Below are 24,703 nucleotides of genomic sequence, written 5' to 3' on the forward strand. Positions count from 1 at the left end.
CGCGGCGTTCCAGAGATGGCGCCCGATGGCGGGAAAATGGCCGCAGATGGCGGGAAATGGCTGCGGATGGCGGGAAACTCCACCAAAGTAAGTTTTACAGTCTTTATGCAGGCACGCAGTACCCGTTGGTGGCGGGCACGAAATCCTGCCCCATGGGCCGTGTGGGGAACCCGCAACCGGGCCTTTTGTGGGATGCTGGGGGTTGTAGTCTCTGCGTGGCGGTGACCCGGTCCGTGGCTCAGGGTGGTCAAACCGAATGGCAGTCTGTTTGGTGTATGTCCGACTACGCCACCCATGGATTGCGGTCAGAGTGAACCGCCGCTGCAGGGCAGACCGCTGAGGCTGGTGTTGTGGGTGCAGCTGAGTGTAGTATACCTCCCCACGGGAGGAGTATAGCCTCAGGGCAGTAAATGGGGATGTTGGTGGTGATGGTGCCCGGGAGCAGCAGTAACCACACGGAGTCTGTCATGCAATTCAGGGTCTTTACTGTTGGTGGTATTAAGGGACCCGTCCGGAATACAGGTTAACAATGGAGGCTTGGTCAGTCTGAGAGCAACTGGGAAATCCCGCTGGTCAGGGGGAGTTTGTAGGCCTTCCGTGCTGACTTCACTCTTTCTTGGCTATCCTGCTGTCGTGTAGTGGTAGCCCACGTCTCTGAGTGTACCGTGTTGTTCTCACCCGTATGACTGGCGACTCGGGCCTTCCGTACTTCTCACCCCTCCAGGGCAGTAGTGGTCCCTCTCGTGTGGCTGAGCCTCCGGGCTTCCTTGGGCCAGAGGACTTGAAGTCCTCTGCGTGGTGGTTTTCTGCTGCTGGGCTTATAACCCTCACAGCCTCGAACTCCAGTGTCCGACTTTGTAAGTCTCTAGGCCGGGCGAGCTCTTCTAGCTCCCCTCCTGGCCTCGTGTTCCTCCTCTGCCTACAGGGACTCCTCAGCCTGCTGCTGACCTGTCCCTATCTGCAACTTCTCTGGACTCTCACTGTTCTGAGCTAACCCAGCCCCAGATCCAGTTTATAAAGGGCAGATTTCTCCCCTCCCTAGACTGAGACAGGAGGTGCTGCAGGCTAATTGTCCCCAACCAGGGAACCTCCCACCTGCTCTCAGACATGACATTGCTGCCACTGTGGCAAACAGACCTCGGGGTGCCACATAATTTTTCAAATCACTGACACTTTTTGGTTTTCGACTATAAACTTTGTCCTTGAGTACTCCCCAAAAGAAAAAATCCATTGGGGTCAAGTCTGGTGAACGTGCCGGCCAATCAAGTGGGCCTCTTTGTCCAATCCATTTATTAGGAAATGTTTCATCAAGATACTCACGGACTACTTTTGAATAATGTGGAGGGGCCCCATCTTGTTGGAAATAAAGGTCATTTGAACTAGGCTGTTGCTGTAACTGGGGAACAACTTGATTCAATAGAATTTTGAGATACTTATCTCCTGTTCCATCAAAAAATATTGCTCCTAAAACACCAAAACTTGAAATGCCACCCCGAACATTGACACCAGGCTCATTTAGTTGTTGCTCTAATGTTAAATGCATGTTCTCATTATACCAGTAAATACAATTATATCTGTTAATATGGCCGGATAATTTGAAAGAAGCTTCATCACTCCACATAATGTTATCTAAAATTACTGGATTTTGGTTGATAAATCTCCCCTTCACAACCTTATTACACTTTCTGTCCACCTACTTGTGGACCACCCTGTATATATATATATATATATATATATACAGTACAGACTAAAAGTTTGGACACACCTTCTCATTTAAAGAGTTTTCTGTATTTTCATGACTATGAAAATTGTACATTCACACTGAAGGCATCAAAACTATGAATTAACACATGTGGAATTATATACTTAACAAAAAAGTGTGAAACAACTGAAAATATGTCTTATATTCTAGGTTCTTCAAAGTAGCCACCTTTTGCTTTGATGACTGCTTTGCACACTCTTGGCATTCTATTGATGAATTTCAAGAGGTAGTCACCGGAAATGGTCTTCCAACAATCCTGAAGGAGTTCCCAGAGATGCTTTACACTTGTTGGCCCTTTTGCCTTCACTCTGCGGTCCAGCTAACCCCAAACCATCTCAATTGGGTTGAGGCCAGGTCATCTGGCGTGGCACCCCATCACTCTCCTTCTTGGTCAAATAGCCCTTACACAGCCTGGAGGTGTGTTTAGGGTCATTGTCCTGTTGAAAAATAAATGATGGTCCAACTAAACGCAAACCGGATGGAATAGCATGTTGCTGCAAGATGCTGTGGTAGCCATGCTGGTTCAGTATGCCTTCAGTTTTGAATAAATCCCCAACAGTGTCACCAGCAAATCACCCCCACACCATCACACCTCCTACTCCATGCTTCACGGTGGGAACCAGGCATGTAGAGTCCATCCGTTCACCTTTTCTGCGTCGCACAAAGACACGGTGGTTGGAACCAAAGATCTCAAATTTGGACTCATCAGACCAAAGCACAGATTTCCACTGGTCTAATGTCCATTCCTTGTGTTCTTTAGTAGTGTTGAGCCACCCCCGTAGTGTTCGAGTTCGGTTCGGTTCGTCGAACACCCTCGAACACCGTTAAAACCAATGGCAGGCAAACAAAAACACATAGAAACACATAGAAAACACCTTCAAAGGTGTCCAAAAGCTGACAAACTGCTCAGAAGACATAACTAACACATGGAAAAGTGACAAGTACATATAGTCATGCGAAAATAAAAGAGGTGGAGGAGTAAAAGGAGGGGGAGACACAGATATAGGCATGTCATGCCCTTCTAAAATCCAAAAAGTGAGAAGCCGACACGGCCAGTCCGCTCCTGCCCGTGCCACCTCGCCGGGTTTGTGCCAGAGCCGCGGTGAACCCTGACGGCCAGCCCCCCTCTCCCAATACTGGTGCCTGTCCGCTGGTGGGTCGAGCGAGCCCCCCTGTGGTGGAGGCAGCTCTAAGCTTTTTAATTTAAATTGTCTCTCTAATTTGAATGAATACACTTTAAATCCATTTACAAGGATCTATTGGAGGGCAAGTCTCATGCCAGCAGCCGCGGTAATTCCAGCTCCAGTAGCGTCCACTAAAGCTGCTGCAGTTAAAAAGCTTTTATAAGGATCGAGCTCGGCTGTCCACCGCAAGGCATCCTACTGCCAGTCCCAGCCCCTATGCCTTGGGGTGCCTCCTGATGCTCTTCACTAAGTATCCCATGGTCTCGAAGCATTTCCTTTGAAAAAATTAAGTGTCTAAACTACAGGTGGTGTAGCTTGCTTAACAGCCGGGATAATCCGCTGACTAGCAGACACTGCTACTAGGCACTAAGTATTTCCTGGGCTAGATGCAGTTAAAAATTTGTAATTAGATACTCTCGTTGGATGCTGAGAAAGCATTCCATAGAGTCTCCTGGCACGCCATATATGATTCTCTTAAAAAGCTTGGGGTAGGGGTCTAGGGGACCCTTTTATAGCCAAAATCACGGCCCTGTATCGCAATACGTCACCTAGGCTGAAGATAAATGGAACTGTAGCACCCTGAGGGCTCGGTTGCTACAGACGTATTGCACCTCACCCAGAGGTGTGATATCTCACTCTCAGGTAAGGATGGAGTGTGGATCAGGACCCGACACCTGCATGCATTACACCACATTGCCGTGGGGCAGGGCGACCAATATGCCCCTGAGATGGGCACGACAGTCCCTGTCCCTGGCTGGAGTGGGGGGAGGGAACACTGAGGAAGGGGAACCCTGTAGTGTAGGAGCAGGGAGGAAGCAGTTCCTGGGTGCATTGAGAAGGGAGTATAAAAGGTGGGCACCATCTTAGTTCTGTGCAGAGAAGTCTGAGCAGAAGTGGCAGGGAGCAGGGGCTCTGCATGAGCTCTACTCCGGAGGCGGGCCTAGTAACAGAGGCCCAGGCCTGGAAGAGGGAGAAGGAAGGAAGAGGAGCGGAGAAGGCTCCAGGAACGAGGAATGAAGGGATCCCAGGGGTGCGGACGGGCGAGTCGCCACCGCACGCCCGAATCCACCTGCGTGGAGGGGTCAGGCCAAAGGGGGAGACCGGTCCCCGAACTAGTGGAGGCAGGAAACGACCCTCAGCTAGAAACCGGAGGCTCTGACATTTTATGTGGCGCAGCCCCTCGCTACACCCGCTAGGAAGGCACCACATAGGGTCAGGGAAACTGGCGCCAAGTTTACGAAGAGGAGGCCCGAGGCAGCCGGACAGAAGTGTTGGTAAGAAAGGCCAGACAAAGGACACACAAAGGGGGTCCTGTGAAGTGCTCCAAAGTTATCTGGGAGTTGTCTGAGCCCCTCACCTGGTGAGCACAGTACGACGTGGGCAGCCGTTACCTGCAGACGTGGTCTGGATAATAAGAACTGTGAGCAAAGGCCCTGGACTGCATCACTGACTCCGTGTCGTTACTGCTGCTGCCCTGCACCATCACCCCCATCCTCCGCATACACTGCCCTGAGGCTATACTCCTCCCGTGGGGAGTTATGCTACGCTCTGCTGCACCCACAACACCAGCCTCAGCGGTCTGCCCTGTAGCGGCGGTTCACTCTGACCGCAATCCACGGGTGGCGTAGTCGGACATTTAAACATCAAAACCACATAAATAGTTCCGCCACTGGTTTGACCGCCCTGAGCCACGGAACCGGGTCGCCGCCACGAAGACTACAACCACCAGCATCCACCAAAAAGGGTCCGGCTCCGGGTGTCCCAAGGCCCAGGGGGTGCGTCAGAACATTTTCATCACCTTTCACAATCACCAATGGGACAAGGCAGGGATGTCCTCTGTCCCCTCTCTTATACATCCTAGTGACGGAGCACCTGCTCTCATCAATTCGCCATAACCCCAATATTAGGTGGATTGAGGTGGGAGGCACCGAGTACAAGTGCTCTCTATTTGCTGATGATGTCCTAGTATATATCACTCAATCACATATATCCATCCCTGCTGTTATGGCTGAAATAGATCACTTTGTTACATGGTAAAATTTTAAAATCAATGCAGCGAAGTCTGAGGCCCTCGATGTCTCCCTCCCCAAATCCATATAGGATTCCATCCAGTCCAACTTTCCCTTTGCCTGGCCCTCACAGGGTATCAAATACTTAGGAATTCCTATTCATAGAGACCTCTCCCATCTATGTTATCTTAATTTTGGGCCCTTTATTGAACAATTCCATACAGACCACGGTTGGCAAGTTAGAACTGTAAGATTCACTACGTGAACCACTGGTGTTTTGTGGAAAAGCACATGTACACTGCGTTCCAAATTATTATGCAAAAAGTGTTTAGGAGTGATAAGGGAAGAATTTGTTTGTTTGTCAGTTAAACTCATTGATGGTGATGTGTGTCAGGGCTCTTTATATCACTGTAAGCAATTGCAGACACCTGTGCTAATTAGTTTGGCAGGTGTGTCCAATGAAAGGCAAGACTACTTAAGAAGGCTCTCTCACATTATTAAGCAGCCTACATTTTCTGCCAAAATGGGAAAGAAAAAGGATGTGTCGGCTGCTGAGAAGCAACAAATTGTGGAGTGTTTAGGTCAAGGCATGACTACAATCAACATTGTGCGATGATCAGGATGAAGTGTCTTGGCAATCAAGAAGTATGTAGCTGATTCACAGTACACACGTGTGCGTGCTGATAAGGGCAAATTGAGGACTCTTTCCTACAGGCAATTACGTCAGGTTAAAAGAGCAGCGGCAAGAAAGCCTTGTCATAGCAGCAGACAAGTTTTTGAAGCTGCTGGTGCCTCCAACGTCCCCCGAACAACAAGATGCAGGGTCCTTCAGAGGTTTGCAGCTGTGCATACGCCATCCTGTCGACCTCCTCTATCCACTTCACACAAGCAGAAACGGCTCCAGTGGGCCAAACATTACATGAAGACTGATTTCAAAACTGTTTTGTTCACGGATGAGTGCCGTGCAGCGCTTGATGGTCCAGATGGATGGAGTGGAGGATGGCTGGTTGATGGACACCCCACGCAAACACGGCTACAGCGCCAACAAGGAGGAGGTGGAGTAATGTTTTGGGCTGGAATCATGGGGAGAGAGATTGTCGGCCCCTTTAGGATCCCTGAAGGCGCTAAAGATGAACTCCATAATGTATGTGGATTTTCTCAAACAGCACTTCCTGCCATGGTTCAAGAAGAAGAACCGTGTATTTCACAGCAAGATCATTTTTCTGCATGATAATGCACCATCTCATGCTGCACATAAAACATCTGCATCTCTGGCTGATATGGGCATAAAAGGGGACAAACTTATGGTGTGACCCCCATGCTCCCCTGACCTCTACCCCATTCAGAACCTTTGGAGCTTCATTAAAAGGAGTGTCTATGATGGCGGGAGGCAGTTCACATCTAAGCAACAGCTCTGGGAGGGTATTCTGTCCTCATGCAAAACAATTGAAGCAGAAACCATCCAAAACCTGACAAATTCAATGGACGAGAGAGTTCAGAAGCTCCTTTCGAACAAGGGGTCCTATGTGAAAATGTAACATCACCTAGAATAAAGTTTTGAGTTGAAAACTGTTTGATTTCAGTTTCTAACAACCTGCTAATGCTTATAATTTCAAAAATGACCATTTTTTTGGTCTTTATTAAAATGAAAAGGTTGATTGAAAAGTTTGGGGGATCTAAGAGTGTGGCAACCCAGTAGTCATGATTACTTCGAATTCTGACAATATGAGGGTCATGCTGCAGGTAGTGCAGCAAGAAGGCACTTATGTGTCTTGCGCATCTCGGAGCCCCAAAATTATTTTCCGGGCTAGATGCAGCTAAAAATTATTTTTAATTTTAAATCTGGTGGAGCTTATTATAGATGGCCTAATAGGATCAGTGCTGCACACTGCTACAAAGCCCAAATTATTTTCCAGTCAAGATACAGATAAACATGATTAGTAATTTGAAAGCTTAAAACGGTTGGTAGGGTGATTTTAACCAATCATCAAGCTTTTACTCTCCCCAGGATGACACAGGGGTAGAAAAGTCGTTTCGGATCCATGATTTGTTCATCTTTATGAACGTGAGTCTGTCTACATTATCAGTGGAGAGCCGCGTGCGCTTATCTGTCAGCACACCACCAGCAGCGCTGAACACACGTTCAGACAGAACGCTGGCTGCGGGGCATGACAAGATCTCCAAGGCGTAAGTGGCTAGCTCCGGCCATTTATCCAGATTGGAAGCCCAAAAAGAGCAAGGGTCCAGTGACACAGTCGTGGCTTCAATGTTTACTTGGAGATACTCCTGTACCATCGTCTCTAGGCGTTGACTATGTGTCAGACTTCTTGTCTCCTGTGGCCTTGCAAAGGATGGGCTAAAAAAGTGGTGAAATGATTCCGCAAAATTGATGTTACCAGCAGATACTGTGGTTCTGTTACGGTTTGAGTGCTGAACACTTGACGGTCCCACGGTTGGCAAGTTGGAACTGTGAGATTCACTACGTGCACCACTGGTATTTTGTGGAAAAGCACATGTAAGATTCTGCAACAGTCTCTGCTGATACTCCTGCATGCGTGCATCCCTTTCTATGGCAGGAATAATTTCTGCAAATTTACTTTTGTACCGGGGATCTAACAGTGTGGCAACCCAGTAGTCAGGATTATTTCTAATTCTCACAATTCGAGGGTCATGTTGCAGGTAGTGCAGCAAGAAGGCACTCATGTGTGTTGCGCATCCAGGAGCACCAAGTCCCTGTTGTGTTGGTGGCGAGGTAACAATCATGCTTCCTTCCTCTGTCCTCTCCCCCCAACCTCGCACAACAGAAATGTGATCAAGGTCTCCCTCATCTGATGAGTCTTCCATCAGTTCCTCCTCCACTTCTTCCTGGGCTCCTGCACCTTCCTCACTAGTTTGGCTGCTACCATGCGCCCTGGTAAAACCATCTTCCCCACCCTCACATGCCTGCCGCCTTGGTGCTGCCGACCGTCTGGACCTTGCAGATGTTAGCCCTTCCGCATACAACTCCTCCTCCTCTACTTCCTCCACCTCCTCTTGTGCCACCACCTGACTCCGAATTCTGTTTAACATGTGCTCCAGCATGTAAATCACCGGAATAGTCATGCTGATAATGGCATCGTCAGCACTAAACATCTTCGTCGCCATTTCAAAACTGTGCAGAAGGGTGCATAGGTCCCTGATCTGAGACCACTCCTCCAGCGTGATTTGCCCCACCTCTGAATCTCGTTGGCCCAGGCTATACGTCAGAACGTATTGCACCAGGGCTTCTCGGTGCTGCCACAGTCGCTGCAACATGTGCAGAGTTGAATTCCACCGGGTAGGCACATCGCATTTTAGCCGGTGAAGTGGCAGGCCCAACGACTTCTGTAGAGATGTAAGTCGCTGAGCTGCGGGATGCGAACGGCGGAAGTGAGCACACAGCGACCGTGCCCTCTGCAGAAGGCCATCTAGTCTGGGATAGTGGGCTAAAAATTGCTGGACAACCAGGTTCAACACGTGAGCCATACAAGGCACGTGTGTGACATTGCCCCGGCGAAGGGCCGCACCCAGGTTTGCAGAATTGTCGCACACGGCCTTCCCTGGTTTCAGGTCCAGTGGAGACAACCATTCATGAAATTGGTTCTCCAGAGCTGACCACAACTCCTCAGCTGTGTGACTCACATTTCCCAGACATTTCAAAGTAAAAACCGCCTGATGACGTGGAGCCCTACTGCCAGCATAGTAAGGAGGTGTGCAGGATCCCTTCTGCGCAGTTAGAAAGCTTGTGGCATGACCAGACAGGCTTTGGGTGCAGGTGGAAGACCGAGAGGAGGTTGAGGAGGCAGAAGCAGTGGAGGAACTTTGACATAAAGAGGATTGACGCACAACTCGTGGGGACGGCAAGACTTGGACAGCAGCCCCTTGTCCTGCTGTCACCATAGTTACCCAGTGCCCAGTCAGCGACATGTAACGCCCCTGTCCATGCCTACTCGTCCAAGTGTCTGTGGTGAAATGCACCCTGTCACACACAGAGTTTCTCAAAGAAGCGGTGATGTTGTGTGCGACATGCTGGTGGAGCGCAGGCACACCTTTCTTTGAGAAGTAGTGCCGACTGGGCATCTGGTACTGGGGCACTGCGACGGACATAAGGTCTCGAAAATCCTCTGTGTCCACCAGGCGGAAAGGCAGCATTTCTGTAGCCAAGAGCTTGAAGATGGTGAAATTCAACCTCTTAGCTTTCTCATGGCTAGGAGGAAATGGTCTTTTACTTGTCCACATCTGAGGGACCGAGGGCTGGCTATTGTGCTTAGACGGGGTTGATAAGGGTGTCCCCGGCAAACTGCCGGTCTGTGAGGAAGATGCAGGCGGACATGTTAGGTTGCCTTGATCCAAAGGTGGTGCTATCGATGTCGGACAGCGCTCAACACCAGCTGGTGTTACCACCTCCAAAGAAAATGATGACCTGCCAATCACGCTGGCTGTTGCGGGTAAAGAGGTGGCAGGTCTGCGCCCCAAAACAGGTGTGACTGCTGTCCCCCCAGTCACAGAGGATGAAGAGGCCGCGGATGCACAAGATATGGCAGACGGTGGTTGGCCCGGCCGGCTAGGCCGCATTGTAGCACACTGAGCTTCCCACTGCAACTTATGCTTCATGTCCATGTGCCGGTTCATGCATGAAGTACTCAAACTATGTATTTTTTGGCCTCTACTTAGCTTTTGCTGACAAATGTTACAGATAACACGAGTTGGGTCATCTTTATCGATCTGAAAAAATGCCCAGGCTATGCAAGGCTTAGCACCCATGCGACCTGAAGAGCCACCACGACTTGTGGTGAGAGGCAGAGTTGTGTTTGAGGATGCAGTTGTTGACGTGCTTCCAGTACTACGTCTCTGTCCAGGAAGGCGCAACCTGACCTCGTCGTCACTAGCATCTTCCTCCACCTCCTCTGCTGACCTCATCTCTTGGCTGACTGTGGGTTGACAGTAAGTGGGATCTCCAACCTCATCATCATCACCCTGTGTGTTATCACACCCGTCGTCCTCAGAGCCAACCTGTTCCTGCCCTGACAAAAAACTAAAGTTGTCGCTCCAATCAGGTATTTGAGTCTTATCATCGTCTTCCTCATTGTCTCCACCAACAGGAGTTACAGTTTGGGAATGAGGGTCTACATTATGGTCAGAACCTTCTGCGTCTGGTCCTGGATCCGACTCATAAAGATTCTGGGCATCAGTGCAGATCATTTCCTCGTCTGGATTCACAGAAGCGCTGGAGTCGACCTCTGATTCCCAGGCTATAGTATGAGTAAACAGCTCTGCAGACTCAACCATCTGTTCTACCTCATACTCAGATGGGCAGCTGGAGATTTGGGAGCTGTGAGGAAGCAAGTGCGATTTGGGTGACACCTTTGAGGACTGGAGTATTTGTGATGTTGAAGGTGATGTGGAGGAGAGCCCACTTAAAGGAGCACTTGATATCCGTTGAAGCACCTGCTGTTTTTGTGCCTCATCTGGAATTTGTAGCGATTGGCGTGGCCGTAAGAAAGGGATCTTATCACATTGTCCGCTAAAAGAAGTAGACATTTTAGTTTGGCTGGAAGATGGTCTTTCTTCTGCAGATGTTACTGTTGCTTTAACACCTACCCCACGGACACAACCTTTTTTCCCCTTCCCAACACGCCTATTCCCCTTTCCACCAGCAGCAGGCCTTTTTCCACTCATTTTGGTGGTTAACTAATTCACAACTCTGGAGTTGTTTGCACAAAAAAACAATGGATGGTAACCGAGCAGAGCTGAGTGGCCAAACTGTGGTATTAGGCCAAAACTATTGGCTGGGTTAGATGCAGAAAAAAATTATATTCAATTTGCAACCTGATGGAGGTCAGTATAGATGGACTAATACAACAAGTCCCACACACAGCTAGAAGCCCAAATATTTTTTCAGAGGTACTGTAGATGCAGATATAAATTATTTTGAATTTGCAACCTGATGGAGGTCAGTATAGATGGACTAATAGAGAAAGTCTGACACACTGCTAGAAGGCCAAATATTTTTTCAGAGCTAGATGCAAAAAAAAATTATATTCAGTTTGCAACCTGATGGAGGTCAGTATAGATGGACTAATACAACAAGTCCCACACAAAGCTAGAAGCCCAATATTTTTTCAGAGGTAGATGCAGAAAAAAATATATTCAGTTTGCAACCTGATGGAGGTCAGTATAGATGGACTAATACAACAAGTCCCACACACAGCTAGAAGCCCAATATTTTTTCAGAGGTAGATGCAGAAAAAAATATATTCAGTTTGCAACCTGATGGAGGTCAGTATAGATGGACTAATACAACAAGTCCCACACACAGCTAGAAGGCCAAATATTTTTTCAGAGGTACTGTAGATGCAGATAAAAATTATTTTGAATTTGCAACCTGATGGAGGTCAGTATAGATGGACTAATAGAGAAAGTCCGACACACTGCTAGAAGGCCAAATATTTTTTCAGAGCTAGATGCAGAAAAAAATTAGATTCAGTTTGCAAACTGATGGAGGTCAGTATAGATGGACTAATAGAATGATGCTATGCCCAAAAGATTTTACTTCACTAGGTGCAGTAAAAAAATTGGTATTCTATACACAGGTGGTATATCTTGCAACACAGATAGGCTACTCCACTGACTAACACACTCTGCAATAGGCCAAAAAGGATTAGCTTTGCTAGATTCAGCCAAATGCTGTGAAAAAAACTTGCACAGCACTGGCACAGACCTGCCTGGCAAAAACTGATAGGAACTGATGTAACCTAGTCCTGAAAAGGACTCCAATTACAATTAGTCTTTACTCCCACAACCTATCTATTTAAGAGCACAGACCTGCCTGATAAAAGTCGTAGGAAATGCTGTAACCTAGTCCTTAAAAAGACTGCAATCACAACTATTCCCTACTCCCAAGCTATCTGTATATTTGTGCGAAAATTGGCTTGAAATTAACAAGGTATAGCGCACACAGCAACAGCGGTGCCGTCTAACACGCAGCTGCAGCAGTGAGAAAATGGTGGCGACGGGGAAAATGGCTTGGTCTTATAGGGCAAGGACATGTGACATACACTGCCAATGACACATGCCCTTGCTTGTGTGAAAAAAAGCACTTCGCTCCGTGTGTGCGCTGCTGATAGGCTGACAGATTGCACCTCCCCACTGTAAATGCGGGAAAGAGAAAAAAATATGGAGATCTTCATTGTTCCTGCAGAGATCCATCCCCTGCCCCTCCCCCCACCCCGCTGTACACTCAAACTGCGTATTAACATTAATTTTCATCATTACTGAGAAAAAATCCAGTTATGATTTTGGTGCACGAACAGTTATCGAACATAACCTCGAACAGCCGAATTTTTCTCAAATTGTTCGTGTTCGCCGAACGGCTCGAACACCGCCCAAAACAGCTCGAATTTGAGATTGGCGAACAGTTCGAGTAGAACAACGCTCATCTCTATTCTTTAGCCCAAACAAGTCTCTTTTGCTTGTTGCCTGTCCTTAGCAGTGGTTTCCTAGCAGCTATTTTACCATGAAGGCCTGCTGCACAAAGTCTCCTCTTAACAGTTGTTGTAGAGATGTGTCTGCTGCTAGAACTCAGTGTGGCATTGACCTGGTCTCTAATTAGGGCAGCTGTTAACCTGTGATTTCTGAGGCTGGTGACTCGAATAAACTTATCCTCAGAAGCAGAGGTGACTCTTGGTCTTCCTTTCCTGGGGCTGTCCTCATGTGAGCCAGTTTCTTTGTAGCGCTTGATGATTTTTGCAACTGCACTTGGGGACACTTTCAAAGTTTTCCCAATTTTTCGCACTGACTGACCTTCATTTCTTAAAGTAATGATGGCCACTCGTTTTTCTTTACTTAGCTGCTTTTTTCTTGCCATAATACAAATTCTAACAGTCTATTCATTAGGACTATCAGCTGTGTTTCCACCAGACTACTGCACAACACAACACAACTGATGGTCCCAACCCCATTTATAAGGCAAGAAATCCCACTTATTAAACCTGAGAGGGCACACCTGTGAAGTGAAAACCATTTCCGGTGACTACCTCTTGAAGTTCATCAAGAGAATGCCAAGAGTGTGCAAAGCAGTCATCAAAGCAAAAGGTGGCTACTTGGAAGAACCTAGAATATAAGACATATTTTCCGTTGTTTCACACTTTTTTGTTAAGTATATAATTCCACATGTGTTAATTCATAGTTTTGATGCCTTCAGTGTGAATGTACAATTTTCAAAGTCATGAAAATACAGAAAAATCTTTAAATGAGAAGGTGTGTCCAAACGTTTGGTCTGTACTGTATATTTATGTCTGTTTTATGTGTTCTTAAAAATCTGTTCAAATATGTATGTATCTGTGTATGTGCGTGTCTGCGTACCGTGTGCGTGAATGTCCGCGTATCATGTGTGTGCATGTCTGCGTACCGTGTGCGTGCATGTCTGCGTACTGTGTGTATGCGAGCATGTGTGCGTACTCTGTGTGTGCAAGCATGTCTACATACTGTGTGTGTGCATGTATGCGTACTGTGTGTGTGCATGTCTGCGTAATGTGAGTGCGTGCATGTCTGCATACTGTATGTGTGCGTGAATGTCTGCGTACTGGGTGTGTGCATGTCTGCGTACTGTGTTTGTGCATGTGTGCGTACTGTGTGTGTACGTGCATGTGTGCGTACTGTGTGTGTGCGAGCATGTCTGCGTACTGGGTGTGTGCATGTCTGCGTACTGTGTTTGTGCATGTGTGCGTACTGTGTGTGTGCGTGCATGTGTGCGTACTGTATGTGTGTGTGCATGTCTGTGTACTGTGTTTGTGCATGTCTGCGTACTGTGTGTGTGCGAGCATGTGTGTGCACTGTGTGTGTGTGAGTGTGTCTGCGTACTGTGTGTACATGTATGCGTACTGTGTGTGTGCGTGCGTGTGCATGTCTGCGTACTGTGTGTGTGCATGTGTGTGTACTGTGTGTGTGCATGTCTGTGTACTGTGTGTGTGCATATCTGCGTACTTTGAGTGTACAAGCATGTTTGCATATGTGAAGGATGAGGGGACAGCCTGGGCCCTGAGTTGTATACCTATACGTATTTCTCTGCCGTATCTTTACATCATGAATGTTGGTATGTATTAAAGGGGCCCACTGAGACTCTTTCGCCCGGGGTCCATGAAAACCTGGAGCCGGCCCTGGTTGAAAGCAATGATGGAGGAGGGATAGTCATGTGACACTCCCTCTCCCATCATTCCTCCTCTGCGTCTGACACAGCAGCATGATGACGCGTCACGCTGTGTCAGACAGTGGAGCTGGCAGCTGCTGAGGTGATGACAGAGACGCGCTGCAGAGACTGAAGCAGCAGGGAACTAGGAGCGGTAAGTATGTATGTATTTATTTTTGTAAATCAGTGAGTACTGATAATGCTGGAGGACTGGGGCTGCATTTTACCCTATGGGGTGCTGCATTATACCACGTACAGGACCATGGGGAGTGCATTATAGTGCGTGGAGGACCATGGCGAGTGCATTAAACTGTGTGGAGGACCATGGCGAGTGCATTATACTGTGTGGAGGACCATGGCGAGTGCATTATACTGTGTGGAGGACCATGACGAGTGCATTATACTGTGTGGAGGACCATGGCGAGTGCATTATACTGTGTGGAGGACCATGGCGAGTGCATTATACTGTATGGAGGACCATGGCGAGTGCATTATACTGTGTGGAGGACCATGACGAGTGCATTATACTGTGTGGAGGACCATGGCGAGTGCATTATACTGTGTGGAGGACCATGGCGAGTGCATTATACTGTATGGAGGACCATGGCGAGTGCATTATACTGTATGAAGGACCATGGCGAGTGCATTATACTCTGTGGAGTGTGGAGAGGTGTGGGGGCCATTATACCGTATTTAGGACCATTATACTGCATGGAGGGCTGTGTGGGGGTCACAGTTGGGGGATCATACTGTGTTGGGGTCACCATAGTTTGCCCTGGGAGTTGAGGTGGGGTACAGTAGGCAAGGCTGTGGAGTCAGTAAGCCAAACCTCCAACTCTTCAATTTCCATGACTCCGACTCCACGACTCCGACTCCCTCATACATGGCTTGTGTTTAAGTGATAAATTTACTGTAGCACAGATTCATCTCAGCTAAAAGTCTAGACCCTTAGATCAGGAATAGGACAGACATTTATAGGACATTTCATAACTTTCCCAAATTCTTATGAAAAAATATTCCCCACAAACTGCATTGAACTACTGTACCCAATTTATTATATATTTTAGGAGTCGGAGTCGGTCCATTTTATACTGACTCCCACTCCGACTCCACCAAAATGGACACCGACTCCACAACCCTGACAGTAGGGTCATTATACTGTGCATGTAGAGGCTATTGAGGAGGAATGCACCATGGGGGTATCATACTGTGTTTAGGGGGGAAGTACTTTTGTTGGCATCACATTTTATGGGGCAATGAAAGAGGAATCTAAGACTTCAGCAGGAAGAAAATTTCTATGTAAGGGCTGGAAAGTTGTGAGATCTGCTCTTTTGTGACCCCGACAATAATTTTTATTTTTTTTGGGGGGGAGGCCCACCCAATTAGAACTTCTGCTATGGGGCCCCATGATTCCTATGTACGCCCTTGCCCCAGAAGCGACCTGGTAGTCATACTTGCATCCAGGCATCTTCCCCATGCTGTTCCCATTCCATTTGAGAATTGCTCCATCCATTTAAACATTTTTACTGTCCCCTCAGACCTCCTAGGAGGGTCTGCCAGAATAATTCTTGTGTTTCCCATTGACTTTCATTATACTCGTTACTTGAGATAAGCACTCAAGCAGTACGACATGCTTGATACGAGTAAAGAGCGAGCATCCATGCATTTTAGTATTCTCTCATAAACACCTATTCCTTAAATATGGCACTGCCACAAAAAGACTAATGCACAAAAGAATGTGCAAAAAAAAAAGTGCAAGTACGTGCAAATAATAGCATCCTTAAATTATCTAATGCTAAGTAAGCATGTATCTAATACTAAATATGCATGCAGAAATCAATACCATCTAAAGGAGGCAAATAGTCTACTAGTAAGAAAATAACTTATCTGTTACCGATCTCCTGCATCTTGTGCTGACGCGATTGCCAGTACAATCTAGACGTTCATCACTGGGCCATCCTAGAGAGATAAGGCAAGGAGGATGCTAACAATGAACAACGTTCCCCTTCTGCTACTGTATAGATATTGTGTGAACTTTAACTTCAGGATGGTTCTCTGATGAACTTCCTTGATGGAGAATTTTATAGGAAGAGCCAGTGGATGAGCAGGGGGTGCCAGATCCTTCACAGATAGAGACATTCTTTATGGTTGCTTTCCCCTCAGGAATGATTCTGTTCTGAACCACCCTCGTTTACACCAGAATGTCCTAACTGAGAATTTTTTAAATGGGGCTTCTAAAGCAAACAATTCAATAAAGTAAATTTAAAGGAGTGAAGTTTGAAGGTTTGTTCACACTATTATTCTACGAAAGAAGCAATTTTTTTGCCATTGTAAGCAGAATGAAAGGATGCGCAAAAATATCTCTCACCATTTACCACAATGGTGACTGTTTATCAGATAAACATGATTTCTGATGAGCCCTGCATAACAGTTACGCACGACTCTATATGTTTCTGGAGAATGTGTCATCTTCCATTTTATTAGCTTAGCCATTAGTGACTTGAGCTTCAATTTTACATTTCTTTCTACCTTGTTGGGGAGTTTTAGCTGTGGGTAAACCCGAAACGTGACGTCCAGGCTTGACAAATTTTATGTGCCAATCTTTTGAGGTAGCAATTAGTACTAAACCTGTGCACAAACATGGGGGAGCAAAATAATGACTCCCTAATAGTGCTCATCCAGGGGCATATGTGGGTAAAGGACTAGATGTGGGTAAAAGAGTAGTTATACTTATAGATATGAGCTAATAGTATTAAGCAGAGTTGCTGTGTATAATATGTGGGAGGAATAAAGTGTTGAGTCAGTCATTAAAATGGAATTGTGTTTCAGCCTATCTCAGACTTCCTTTGTTACTGCTAATAGATGTCAAAAGAGTATAAATATAAGGGAATGTCAACCAACCAGGAATTACTCAAAATTCTACTTTTGGAAAGACCTTGCATAAATCCACATTTTTTTTCTAAGATCAGCGGATTGACCATCATTGTTGGTAAGTATGAAAAAGGCATGTCCCCCTACTTGTAATAGTCACGTCATCCTCGCTGCTGACATGACTTGATACATCACATGCGTTACACTGATGGCCATTTGTTTGAATAGCCAGAAGGATTTGAAAATATCTGTTTTCTGGAGGGCAGAGAAACTGAGTTTTCCTTAGAAAATGATTGTCTTAAGGAGATAATTTCTTTAAAATAGAGTGTTCAGTGTCGCATTCTAATGAAAAAAAAGTTTAAATATTGTCAATACTGAGGGTAAATTGTTCCAGGTAAACAAGGTGCCTTAAAGAGTTACTAAATTTTTATTTTCTTTTATAGATAGAGTAACGATAATAAACTACTACCCAAATTAGTACAGAAGTCTACATCCAAAGTAATGTTATTACATCTACCTCCCATAGACATCCATGTAGACTGCTGGGGTATGAGGGAGGAACTGCTTGTGAAGCACAAGAGAACAATGGCACTGAAATCTCCTAAAAAAGTGTTTTTTTTTTCCTCACCCGAAAGCTGGAGTCACAGCTGCATTGCTCAATACTGCTGCATAACGTCTTCTGATGTGTGTCACAGAGAGATAAGGGAGTAAAATATCCTCTTCTCTTTTGTACAGTATATTAGAGACATAACATCAGCTTGTCTACCCCCACTTGATCATGGAAAACTGGTGATAAGAGATGAAGCCTTAAGATGAAAAAAGGTCAAACAATGCCATATAAAAGTCATATAATGGGCAGAAATATTACACAATTCATGAAAACTTATTCTGAAAAGTTATTTGAAAGTTTAGGTATCAAAAATACATTTTTAGACTTCAAGTTACTGTAAGTTACAAAAAAAACTACTATTTATTTTCCCTACCAGTTGTCTTCAGTTGCACTTATATAGAAAAAAAATTGTGATAACAGAGTATAACAGGAAACTACTGTAAATTATCTAATTACTTTACTATATTATATGGTTTTACTTGTTTTTATGGATCCACTACTTGTTGTTCAATGTTATCTGACTCTACCATCAGAGATGACGAGGTGGATAACAGGAAGTGGAGATTGGTCTCTTTTTCTACAGGAAGTGGGTTGAGTTTTTGTCTCTCTACAGGAAGTGCGGGAATGGTCTTTGTCTTTCTACAGGAAGTGCGGGAATGGTCTTTGTCTTTCTACAGGAAGTGCGGGAATGGTCTTTGTCTCTCTATAGGTAGTGGGGGTGTCTTTGTCTCTCTACAGGAAGTGAGTGGCAGGCATTTGTTTCGCTACAGAAAGTGGGTGGCATGTTTTTCTCTCAACAGGAATTGGGAGGATGGTCTTTGTCTCTCTGCAGAGAGTGGGGGTGGTTTTTTGTCTCTCTATTGGAAGTGAGGGCTGTCTTTGTCTCTCTTCAGAAAATGGGGTGGTGTCTTTTTATCTACAGGAAGTAAGGGACAGGTCTTTGTCGCTCTACAGGAAGTGGGGGTGGGTCTTTGTCTCTCTACAGGAAGTGGGGGTGGGTCTTTGTCTCTCTACAGGAAATGGGGGTGGGTCTTTGTCTCCCTACTAGAAGTGGGAGTGGGTTTTTCTCTCTCAACAGGAAGCGGGGGGCGGGTCTTCGTCTCTCTACAGGAAGTGGGGGCAGACTTTTGTTACAATATTCCTGCTCTCTTGTCTATCAAATTACATATAGGCATAGCAGAAAAAAAGGAAATTGTTAAGGACAATGCATGCTGGGAAGTAAGGGAAAGGAATTTCTAGCACTTTTAGACCCATGTGTCTAAATAAATATAGTGCCTTATAATTTTATAGAGAATCTATATAGGTATATACTTTGTTATAGCAATATTCTCCCCTAGAAGCAGCGTTACCCAACAATGGTATCTTGCACCATCGAGTTGATAATAGGGATTCAGTTGTAGCTGCTTAGATTTTTACATACATACATATACAAGGGTTATGCAATGTTCCCACGGGGTGAAGTAAACTTTCTGATTGGATTATCCAGACAAAAATTCCAATGAGTATTACAGTAACAGAATTGTGAATGAGATTTCATAAAATGTCACCCATACGTTGCAGAGAGAATCTGCAGTATAAATCCATTAGCATTGATCTGCAGATGATCTTCTACTTATGAATACACTTGATACCATTTCTTAAGAATTTACAAAACATCAAGTTCTCTGAGTTGTGCAATAATTGTACAATAGCGTAAGCTTTCTGGGGAAATATGGTTAACCACCAAATCAGACCTCTATAATCTTTACTTCCCACATAGGCTTCACATTGCAGGGTAATGCACATAATTCCTCTGTCAGTCTGATGTGAGTATATCCCCACGCTGATGAACTGTAATTTGCTTTTTAATGTCTTCATTATCTGGATTTGTTGTTGTAGTTGATAAGGGGTATTGTTCAGTCGTGTGTTGTTTATGTGTGATCATTTGATTATTGTTTTTTTTTTTTGCTCTTGTATCATTTACAGTATAAGTAGCAGAACTGTCACTTTTCTTAGTTTTCTTACTTATTCTTCTTTGTGTCATTTGCAGTTTTTTACATTTTAGGCTCATTATTCTATGAAGCATAGCTATTTAAGGACTTGTGCACAAGTTGCATTTTTACCGCATTTTTACCTTGCTATTTTCTGCAGAAATTTTTTTTACAGTAAAAAGTGAATGATATTTGCAAAATCTCATGCACATGCTGCATATTATTATTATTATTATTATTATTATTATTATTATTATTATTATTATTATTTTTGCAGATTTGTACCATCAAAGCGTTTTTTTTTTTTGCAGCATGTCAATTCTTTAAGATTTTTGGCTGTGTTTTTCTCCCATTCAAATGAATGGAAAAAAATAAGAAAAACTCATCGAAAACTCAAGCAAAAACGAGGCAGAAACATGCTTGGCTCGTGCAGCTTTATTCCTGCCAACAATCTGTTTTTTGCAGCAGGAAATTCATCTGCAAATATTAAAAATGTGCACAAATCCTAAAGGGAACCTATCATGTCCAGAAAGGCTATTTAGGGCTTGCTCACACAACCAATAACAAAAGGTATTGCACTCGGACCGATGTTACTTAATGAGGCAGTGAAGATCTGCATTTTTTTTATCAATATAATTTTGCGATTAGACTCCAAAACTGGATGGCTGCAAGAAAAAAATCGTATGTCATATGGACCATCAGTATGGCATTTGATTTGTATGGATATATTTTAATTCTGTAAGATGGGAACCTGTACATGGTCCTGTACATGATTTATTGCTGAGTAGTGTTGAGCGATACCTTCCGATATCGAGAAATATCGGATGGGATTGTATCGGACCGATACCCAAAAAATATCAGGCATCGCCGATTCCAATACCAGAAACCAATGCAAGTCAATGGGACACAAATATCGGAATGAAAATAAACCCTTTCTTTCCTTGTAGGTTAATTCTACATGAAGGAAAATAACTAAGAATAATGTAGAATGTATTGGGGGAGGTGGGGGAGACGATGAAGGCATAGAGGTTTAGCCCAATCAAATGGAATAGCAGGAATTAATTTTTTTTTTAAGACGTTCTGAGTTATGGAAATATTGACTATGTTAAGTATTTTTATATTTTGTCAGATATTTATGTTTCACTACTTCCATGCTATTCACCTTCTTTTTTACCTCTCCCACACTTTCTCCTTCATCATCCTCAGCATCAGCATCTTTTTCATCAACTTCTTCTTCACCTTCTTCATCTTCTTCTTCTTCACCTTCTTCGTATTATTCTTTTTTTTTACATTCTTCATATTCTTCTTATTCAACTATTATTTTTCTTCATATTCTACTTCTTCATCTTCTTCATATTCTTCTTCTTCATCATCATATTCTTATTTGTGACAGGCATTCCTGTAGTTGTTATCTATAAAAGTTTGAAGATTAAACCTTTCGTTCTACCTGTCACAAAAGATTTACAACAGGATTTGTCCGCGTTCAGTTTGGCCTGCAGGAGCAGGACTTTTCCAGGGGCACCACGAGGAGGAATGGACTCACCCCCATACACTGCTTAGTCTTCTTCTGCTTATAATTTAGATAATATCTTTTGCTCTGATTTTTAGTCTTATGCTTAATGTTCTTCTGCTTTTTGTTCTGCAGCTTCTTGTTCTTCTGCTTCTTGGTTTTCTGTCTCTTGTTCTTCTGTATCTTGGTGGTTGTCTTCTTGTTCTTTGTCCTCTTGGTCATCTTCTTCAGGGTCATCTTCTTGGTCTTCTTCGGGGTGGTCTTCAGGGTCGTCTTCTTCAGGGTCGTCGTCTTCGGGGTCCTAGTCTTCTTCGGGGTGGTCTTCAGGGTCGTCGTCTTCAGGGTCGTCGTCTTCGGGGTCCTCGTCTTCTTCGGGGTGGTCTTCAGGGTCCTCGTCTTCAGGGTCCTCGTCTTCGGGGTCCTCGTCTTCTTCGGGGTGGTCTTCAGGGTCCTCGTCTTCAGGGTCCTCGTCTTCGGGGTCCTCGTCTTCTTCGGGGTGGTCTTCAGGGTCGTCGTCTTCACGGTCGTCGTCTTCGGGGTCCTCGTCTTCTTCGGGGTGGTCTTCAGGGTCCTCTTCTTCGGGGTCCTCGTCTTCTTCGGGGTGGTCTTTAGGTTCCTCGTCTTCAAGGTCGTCGTCTTCGGGGTCCTCGTCTTCTTCGGGGTGGTCTTCAGGGTCCTTGTCTTCAGGGTCGTCGTCAGGGAGATCCAGAGTGATTACCAAGAACCATTTCAAAAAGCTTGAACTTGGAAATGTAGCAGAGGGTACAAGAAGGCTGAGGAACTGCCGAGAACCAGCTGACAGAACTGGAACCCGGATGGGTAGCAGAAGGTACAAGAGCCAATGGAACTACTGAGGACCAGCTGACGGTACTGGAACTCGGTTACTAAGCAGGAGGTACCTGTGCCAGAAAGCACTACCAAGGACCAGCAGACATTCGTGGAACTTGGATACCGAGAAGGAGGCACCTAAGCCAAAGGCACTGCCGAGAACCAGCTGACAGTACTGGAACCCGGATGCGTAGCAGAAGGTACAAGAGCAAATGGAACTACTGAGAACCAGCTGACGGTACTGGAACCCAGATGGGTAGCAGAAGGTACAAGAGCCAATGGAACTACCGAGGGCCAGCTGACGGTACTGGAACTCGTTTACTAAGCAGGAGGTACCTGTGCCACAAAGCACTACCAAGGACCAGCAGACATTGCTGGAACTCGGATACCGAGAAGGTGGCACCTAAGCCAAAGGCACTGCCGAGAACCAGCTGACGGTACTGGAACCCAGATGGGTAGCAGAAGGTACCCATGAAAAAAAAAGTTGCAAGGCCGCGAGCCGGCCGGAGTTACCGAAACCCACAGTCCTACAGGGGGTACTTGTCCTATTGGCACTATGGAACCAGCCTTCATTGCGAGATCCCGCTGCCCACATAGAAGTCACCTAAACTGCAGGCACCATAGAGTCGGCTAACCCGACCGCAATACGACAGGACAACGTATTGTAGGCAAAGTGACGTTGACACTACCTGGAAACAGCTGGCGTGCTGGAACCAGGCTGGGCAGGAGGGAGTACCCGTGCCAAAGACACTGCCGGGAAACAGCTGGCGGGGCTGTAACCCAGGATAAATACTGAAAAAGAGTGGAGCCAGAGGTGTATTTGGAGCAAGTTTTAAATCTGTAGTACAGTGGATGCGGACAGAGAAGGAGAATTTGCCGGACACACAGCAGGGGATCAGCTGACGTTACTGAACCCCAATGACACGGTAGCAAGTGTTGACTGTGCAGACGGCACTTCTGAGCAGCAACTGGCGGTGTTGGAGCTCAGAAATTCTGAAAACAGAGGAGCCAGAGGCCTAATTGGAGCAACTTTAAAATCTGGCAGAAAGTGGCACATGAGTCTCATCATCAGATGCGTACTGAGGTGTGCTGCTGACCATAGGCACTGGCCCACCCGCCTCTTCAGATTCAGAGAGACAAAACGGTTGCGCATCACTGCATACTACCTCTTCTTCAAATTCTTGAATTCTGCTTGGCTGGCCCCCTCTTTCCAAGCCAAGAGATTCAGAGAACAGAAGTAGAGATGGCTCCTGTCCAGGGCTCTCTGACTACCTGGGCAATTTGGGAGGTGGTGAAGAGACAGATGGGTGCTCTTCAGTGCTCAGGACATGAGAGGATCTGGAACTAATTGAAGTCGATGCGTTCGCTGCCATCCATCCGACAACGGCTTCAATTTGGTCCTCCCGCAGCAGTGGGGTACGGCTAGCTCCTACAAAGTTGTGCATAAAGGACTGTTCCCTGGTAAAACTGGGGGATGCTGAGTCACTGGTGCCCGCAGCAGGCACAGAATCCCCACGTCCTCTCCCTGCAGGCACAGAATCCTCATGTCCTCTCCCTGCAGAAACTCCATGCCCACGACCACGACCACATGCCTTACTCCCTGCCTTCTTCATCTTGGTAGACTGATAAAGATAGGCAGAAAAGTACTAAGGGCTTAGTGTGCTTATTCCTGAACAGCTGCTAACAGGTATAAGAAACACTAATTTTATAAAGTGTGGACTAGACTTTAATATGAGCTAATGTGGCCTACACAACTGTAAAGTAGAGTGTTTGGTCAACTTTATTTAGGGTTTTTTTGTCACAAAAAAACACTGGATGTGCCCAAAGATGTAATACCAATAGTATCACAAACTTTTTGTAGCTATTACAATGCAGGAAGGTAACCTACAATGCAATAGATAAGGCTGCAAAAAATAGGCTAATACTAATCTGGCTGGGGCTGCAGGGCACAAGGCTGCAGAAGGCTCCTCTAACTACTCCTATATAGTGTGTTTGGAACCAATGTAGCTGGATACGGATGGAACCACCACACTAATAGGAGAAATCAGGAAAAATGATCAATTAGCAAAAAAGGACAATGTATGAGGCAGTGACGCACGCTGAGAGCACTACAACCAGACGTGGCTGAAGCACACACTACAGCGTGACCTGCACTCACACACAGGGACCTTGCAGACAGCGGTGAACAGCACAGAGAACTGTGCACTAGCGCTGCAAGGCACAGCGGTTTATAAAGTAGCTTGGGTAAAGCAGAATAGAGCAAATAGGTAGCTAAAACTATCCCTCAGAACAACAGCGTCCTATCCCTAACTGAATTCACAGCAGAGTGAGCTCAAAATGGCGGCGGCGGCTTTTATAGTGCATCATGACATAATTTCAGCAGCCAATCACAGCCATGCCATTAGTTAACATGCCTACATGCCTAACAGGATGTGCCCACACTTTTTAGGATCCTCATTGGCTGAATAAAATGAAACTGGCTCATTGCGTTATGGGAACTTCTGATTCAGGTATCCGATATTCTAAAAGTATCGGAACTAAGTATCGGAATTCCGATACCGCGAATATCGGCCGATACCCGATATTTCAGTATCGGAATGCTCAACACTATTGCTGAGTAAAAACGGATTCTATATGGAAAGCTCACGTCTGACAGCTAGAGACTCATGTCCCTGTATGAGGAACTGTAACACAATACCTGAAGTGAATAGGTCACAAGGGTGTGTGAGTTGCCAGACACAAGCTACTGCAAGG

The 24,703-nt window shown here is 45.6% G+C and overlaps 1 protein-coding gene across 3 annotated transcripts in view; it reads left to right on the top strand.

Annotated features, from left to right (window-relative positions):
- Window positions 1-24,703, top strand: part of LOC141161007 (chemerin-like receptor 1) — a 206,333-nt gene that overhangs the window by 93,382 nt on the left and 88,248 nt on the right. For 2 of the 3 annotated variants that reach the window (XM_073645801.1, XM_073645799.1), the window contains exon 1: window positions 19,325-19,446. The exons of the other annotated variant lie outside the window; for it this stretch is intronic. The gene's annotated coding sequence lies outside the window, so the exon portion shown is untranslated. Of the gene's footprint in view, window positions 1-19,324; window positions 19,447-24,703 lie in introns of those variants that run through there. 3 annotated transcript variants of the gene reach the window in all.

The sequence above is a fragment of the Phyllobates terribilis genome, unplaced genomic scaffold (genome assembly GCF_046119375.1).
Source record: "Phyllobates terribilis strain yellow unplaced genomic scaffold, ASM4611937v1 Scaffold_9__5_contigs__length_417890890, whole genome shotgun sequence".
NCBI classification, from domain to species: Eukaryota; Metazoa; Chordata; class Amphibia; order Anura; family Dendrobatidae; genus Phyllobates; species Phyllobates terribilis.